General features: G+C 38.0%; 1 protein-coding gene across 1 annotated transcript in view; it reads right to left on the reverse strand.

The window, feature by feature from the left end:
• Positions 1-6,119, reverse strand: part of LOC142336269 (uncharacterized) — a 556,260-nt gene extending 550,141 nt beyond the window's left edge. Inside the window, exon 1 of the mRNA XM_075384964.1 lies at positions 6,104-6,119. The gene's annotated coding sequence lies outside the window, so the exon portion shown is untranslated. The remainder of the gene's footprint in view (positions 1-6,103) is intronic.
• Between the last annotated feature and the right edge of the window lie 231 nt (positions 6,120-6,350).

Below are 6,350 nucleotides of genomic sequence, written 5' to 3' on the forward strand. Positions count from 1 at the left end.
CCGTTTGTGGCCCCCAGTTTAGTGGGTGCATATTATTTGCACCCCCAGACGAACGTGCCATATTTTTACATAATGAATTACTATGTGATGACACGTGCTGTAAAGGGGGGGTACATAACGTACTGGGGGGAGGGCACAAACGGAAATCCGTCATTTGCTATGCTCCAATCATTTTTACTTTAGCAACAAACTTTACCTTTACTTCGGAGTGAGAGAACACTATAATATTGTATAGTGATAGTTGTCGGTAAATATACAATAAGTGTACATGATTTTTGCAGAAACACAAATACTTTTTATTTAAGTTCAACGGGTCAGTGGTCATTTGAAACGGAAATAACGCCATGTGCTAGCTTGTTGGAGAGGAAGTGCTGTTGACTCGGCAATCAAAAACGTTTTCAATCAACTTTTGAATACCTGTAAATTTACACTCGTATCTCCCAGGTACAAGCGTAGTGAGTTCCACTTCAATGATACAAGATTAAAGAATGATTTAGAAGAGGATAAAACAGATGGAATATTTCCTACAAAAATTTATTGGTTAGTGAGCTTGTTATTCCTATAGCTTGCCGTAGGTAATTAAAGTTGTTGTTGAAAGGCTCTCTTTATATTTCTAACTAGCAGGCCCGCAATGGCAACCTTTGATGTAGAAACGTTGATCCGTTTGGCTCATCTAAAGGCAGATAAAAAACGTTTTTCTATTCAGCGGCCAGTCATCTCAACTCCCAAAATTAGTAAAAACTATCGAAGCCTTCATATAGTAAAACATTCGTTAAAAAATTCCTTATGGGACAAAATTATTGCACGTTTATGGGGCCTCTCGAAGCGTTTGTTTAAGAGCCACATAGAGCAGCATGGTAAAGCGAACAAATCCAGAAAGGTCATTGTCCTAAAATGGTCAAAGTAGATTGGTCAGAACCGAACGTGGGACAAAAGACTGTTAGTCAGGTGGTTATTACGAGGCTATGATGGCTTGAACGTATTCCTGCCAGAGGGAGGATTTACTGTCCTGGGTTCTGTTACCATTATCCATAAAATTGCTTTGACACTAAAATTTGGCCATTGCGATGAATAACTTTTGAAATCTGCCAAGAACTCTAAAGTCATGAGAGCTAAAAAAAGGAATTCTCGGTGAGTTTCGAACGACATAGGTTCGAACTACTTGGAAAGATTTGCGGATCAAAATGGTAATGGTGATACGCTAGCGCCGTTTGTTGATTATTATTATTATTATTATTATTATTATTATTATTATTATTATTATTATTATTATTATTATTATTATGGCTTCCACAAACGTGAGGGACTGCTCCCGCAAAAATTATATAAATAGATGAATCATACCAGTTTAAGTTTGTTTGTTAAGTTTATTTCGTTTGAGGACCGACATTTTTCGCAGAGACAGATAAATGTTATGGAACACCAATTTTCGATGCTGAAATAAATATTATAGTACTTCCACATCAAGTTTAAGATTCGATTTTTGAGTCCAACTGGTTGAAAGAAATTAACATTTGAATCAATGATATTTGCTCTATATGTGGTTCGATAGAAGAAATTTGACCGCTGAAATTCTTTTTTGATTTCAGGCAACACAAACCGAAAAATTGACCGTCTTTGCACAATATTAATATGCTCGCTGATGTTGAACGCATAATAATTGTTCACCAATTTCGATAGCAAGAGAAGATCTGTTAGCACAATGTAATAGTTGAGAGGTAATAAGTTCAGGGATCTCAGTCGTTCGCAATAATCAAGGTTCGGTAGGATCCATTTCGAAACTTTTTCTTGAGATTTTTCAAGGAGTCGCATGTCAGATTTTGAAGGCATATAACAGTTAGATCCATAGATTAAGATTGGAATAAGCGTACTCTTATAAAGATTTAGTTTTGCAGTAACCGTCAGGAGATATGATGTGTTTCTTTTAATTTGGTTGAAGAATTTGTTGGCTTTACGAGTCCGCAATTCTACATGTTCCTTCCAAGTGAGGCTTTCGTTCATAGTGATACCAAGGTCCTCCACAGTTCTCGATTGTTCCAGCGACCATTGACCCAAAACTGGACTTAATCTCGACTTGATATTGAAATTTATGTACTGACATTTCGACAAATTGAAGCTGATGTTATTTTCGTAACTCCAACGCAATATTGAATCTAGATCTTGTTTGATTCCATTTGCGTTTCCAAGATTTTCATTATATAATAAATTGATTTCGTCAGCAAAAAGAAAGACTTTGGATTTGAAAACAGTTTCAGGTAAGTCATTAATGAAAATAAGAAAAAGTAGGGGCCCAAGTATTGAGCCCTGAGGTACACCCGAGGTGACCGGCGAATTCTTCGAATTTAGATTTCCAATTTTCACGTATTGCAGTCTGTCGCTCAGGTAACTCTTTAAAATCTCGAACAGCTTGCCACCTATTCCAATGCAATTGATCTTACGTAAAAGTATTCCATGATCAATTTGGTCGAAAGCTTTGGAAAAGGCAAAGAGAAGAGAGCTATTTTCTCGATTGTTCTCAGAACAGAAATTGTATATCTTATCTAAGTAGGTTATCTTTTGAAGAATAACTGATCTTCTTTCACGAAAACCGTACTGTGAGTCAGTTATGAGTCCTTTGAAAAAATTTACAATTGAGCCATACAACAATCTTTCTAGAACTTTCGAGACAATGCATAATAGTGTTACAGGACGATAATTTACAACATCTGCTTTCGATTCTTTTTTCTTGAAAATTGGGCTAACTGCTCCTATTTTCCATGCACTAGGATAGGTTCCAAGGCGCCTAAAATTTCTGAATAACTCAAAGATGGATTTCGTAAGTTCTTTTGCGCAGTTCCTGAGGACAACTGCAGGCAAGTTATCAGGCCCACATGACTTTGATACGTCTAATGACCCAAGAATTTCAACTATTGCTTCTTCCGTCACAGTAAAACTGTTCAAAATTCTATTTTCATTCAAAGTGCTTTTGAAGACCGATGACACGGTGAAAACTGAACAGAAGTATTTATTAAAGAGAGAGGCTTTTTCAGCATCACAGTTTGCTAAGTCTTTGTTCCATTTAACCTGTGGCGGAACGGACGCTCCTTTTTGTAAGCTTTTAAAATACTTGTACATGGCTTGAGAATTTCGTGAGTTGAAAAGCTTTGATTCGTAATTTTTCTGGTCTAGGTCTACCGCTTCTGCTAGACTGGTTCTCGACGTTTCTATCCTGAGTCTCAACGAATCATTGTTGGCTAGTGAATTCTGTTTTCTCTGTAGCGTGTTAAGCTTTTTCATTAGATGTGATGTCGCAGGCGTGGTCCAGGGTGGCAAATTGGATCTATGCGTACTCCGTCTTGGTGTGAATTTAGTGATCGCCTCGAATAACCAATGATACCACTCGCTGAGCATCCGATCGCAGTTGCTATAACAAATAGGATTAAAAGGGTTAAGACTTAGATTTTCCTTCAGACCAACGTAATCGCATTTACAGAAGCTCAAAATTTTGTGCAAATCGGTTTTCTCGTTCTTAGCAGGACTCAGGTCAAGATCTAATAATATAGGTATGTGATCAGATAAACTAAAAGTTTTGAGCAAAGAGTCGTCGCAATTGACGTCGATAACTATGCTGTCATCATTAACGAAAATTTGATCGAGTATGTTTTTACCACAAGTGGGAAAGAAAACAACGGGAATAAAATTTAGGCAATCAAATAGATCGACCAATTGTTTCTCATATAAGTCGGCTGACTCTAGTGTTTTCCAATTGACAGAAGGAAGATTAAAATCTCCTACTACTATGACTTTTATCTCTCTCCACTCATCGTTGTCTAGAACGCAGAAGAAAGAGTTGAATTCGTCAATTGTGACTCGGTATTTGCTGTTACTAGGAGGGTTATACAAACACAAAATTAGTACCTTTTCGTTATTAACAGTTATGAGCGAACCTGCAAACGCAGACGCTAATTTGTCATTCAGATTCTTAACATCAATTGGGAAAGAAGTAATGTTGTTCCGCACGTCAATCATTACACCTCCATGTTTGCTCTTCAGATTTGCATTTCTTTCACTTCTGTAGAGCTGATAATTTTGCAGGAAAAGTTCACTATCGCTGATGTCAGCTGTCAACCAAGTTTCAGTTAAAGCGATGATGTCATATGCAGAGGTTTCAGCCGCGACAGCAAACTTCCTTCGACGCTCTAAATTTAGGAGGCTTCTTGTATTGAAAACTAAGCAGCTAAGAGAATTTTGTAGTCAATTTTGATTACGCGACAGTTTCAAAACATTTTCTTCTTCGCTCGTTAAAATCAGGTCCTTTACTTTTTGACCCTTAAAGTATAGCTGTTGGTTTTTAATACAAATGTCTAGTTTCGAAGCTCCACAGGCTATTAGGGCACGCCTTTTGAGTAGCATTGATTTCTCGACTTGAATTTCTTCTTGCTTCAGAGCTCTTGACAGGAAGACAGGAAAGTCATAATCGACCAGCTTCCGTCATTTTGCGAGAAGCTTTCTCACTTCCCACGGACTGCTTACAGTTACCAGCATGGTTCTTGGCTGCTTCCGATTTGGATTCTGCTTCCCTAACCTCCTGATGTTCTGCACATTTGTTTGTTCACCAAGGAAATGAATTAAATTATCAACTTGATTGTGCTCCGCGTTGAGCAGTTCTTCAATTGAATTGACTTTGGCTTCAGGAATACCATTGATGCGAATTTGGTTTAAAATGACCTGATCTGGCGCACTCCTGGTAAAGCTCCGTTTTTCGAGCGCACATGGATTCTCTGTATAAACTTCCTTAACGCCTTCAGATACAAATTTTTTCAGTTGCTCATTCATTTTGGAGCAATTAGCTAAGTTTTCCTTGACTACCTCATTTACGGTTTCCTTAAAGTCATCAATGTTTGGCAGTTCGTTGACTAGCTTACGTGTGGTTTTGTGTTGGGCTAATAAATCGCGGAAGAGAGAAATGACCCAATCTTTTTGCATTTTATGTAGATGTTTACTGACAGTGCTCACATCTTCTTCAATCAATTCATCAATCGTCGGATAATAGTCCTTCGATTGTGATTCGAGTCTTTTTCTCGCAGCGTGGTCTACGTTTGACATATTGATTTTCCTTACAAGAAAGCACGTGAGTATTCCGGTTAACTACAGGGATTTCTCAACAATTGTTGCAAGCTTGTTGAACGTTATCTCTTGATATGAATTAGAACGATGGAGCTAAATCTATTTTATGCGAGAAAACACTCGGAAGGCGGGTAAAGGAAGTTGTTTTTCGCCAGCACCTACGAGACAACAAAGTATCTACTTTAGGCGCGGTGAAAAACAAACAAAATAAAAACTGTAAACTTTCCTCAGACACCTACGAGACAACAAAGTATCTACCCTAGGCGCTTCAGAAGGAAACAGTTTTTTTAATAAAACTAACGTTATTCGCTCTCGTCGAGTTTCTCTTTACTCAGTTTTTGTCGCCTTCTCTGTCTGCTGCCCTTCTTATTCTTCTTCGATCTCTTTCGCTGAATGAGCTTCCGTAAGTTGTCACGGTGTTCGTGCACTATATTGAACAGATGCGACTCCAAGTCCACTTGTGGATGTACTTGTTTGAGCTGGTGAAGAATAAGCTTATTGTTCTTCTTCCTATAAGAGAGGAGATTTCTTGCGTCAATAGTTAGAATCTTTGTGTTTTTCAGGAGATGAAACAAATTTGGTGCTCCCTCTCTTTGTAGGTAAATAAAGGCAGCAATTTTATCTTTGAACTGCTCAATCAAGTTGATCAACTGGCTAGAACTGCAGGCCGTATTGTTGTTGCTTTTATGCTTACTGACAGAATTGCTAATCACGTCGTGCCAGAGAATAATGTCTCGCTTAAAACCAATTGATCCTCGTCTAAATAAATAATTCAAATCTTTCAGCTTGTTTGTTGTGGCTGGGTTAATGCTAAGTCCTCGAGCAGCAAACGCAGATTTACGATCGCTAAGAACTTGTCGCAAAGAGAAGGTTGAATGCTTTCGAATATTGTCCAGGCAACTTGCACCAATATAGAATACCATATCAGTACCGGTCTCTAAAAACCGTTCAAGAGAACGGACAACCAAGATACCCGGATTTTCATAGTAAGCTGAAACTATTTAATAAGTTTATCTGAGCAAATTTTGGGAAAATATGAGATTTTACGAATGCCAGACAATGCTATTCGAAGTTCGTTCAACAAGTCAGAAAATAGGTGCAACCTATACAACTGTTATTTTTGTTTTGGCTGCTACTAGTGGCCGTTTCTGTCTTGAGACCACAAAGCCGGAAGGAAAATAATTTTGCTCTAGATTTTTGGTGCAAATAGGCAACTAATTGGCCTGTGAAACTTGACATTCGAA

This window comes from Convolutriloba macropyga, chromosome 3 (genome assembly GCF_964194025.1).
Source record: "Convolutriloba macropyga chromosome 3, txConMacr16.3, whole genome shotgun sequence".
NCBI classification, from domain to species: Eukaryota; Metazoa; Xenacoelomorpha; order Acoela; family Convolutidae; genus Convolutriloba; species Convolutriloba macropyga.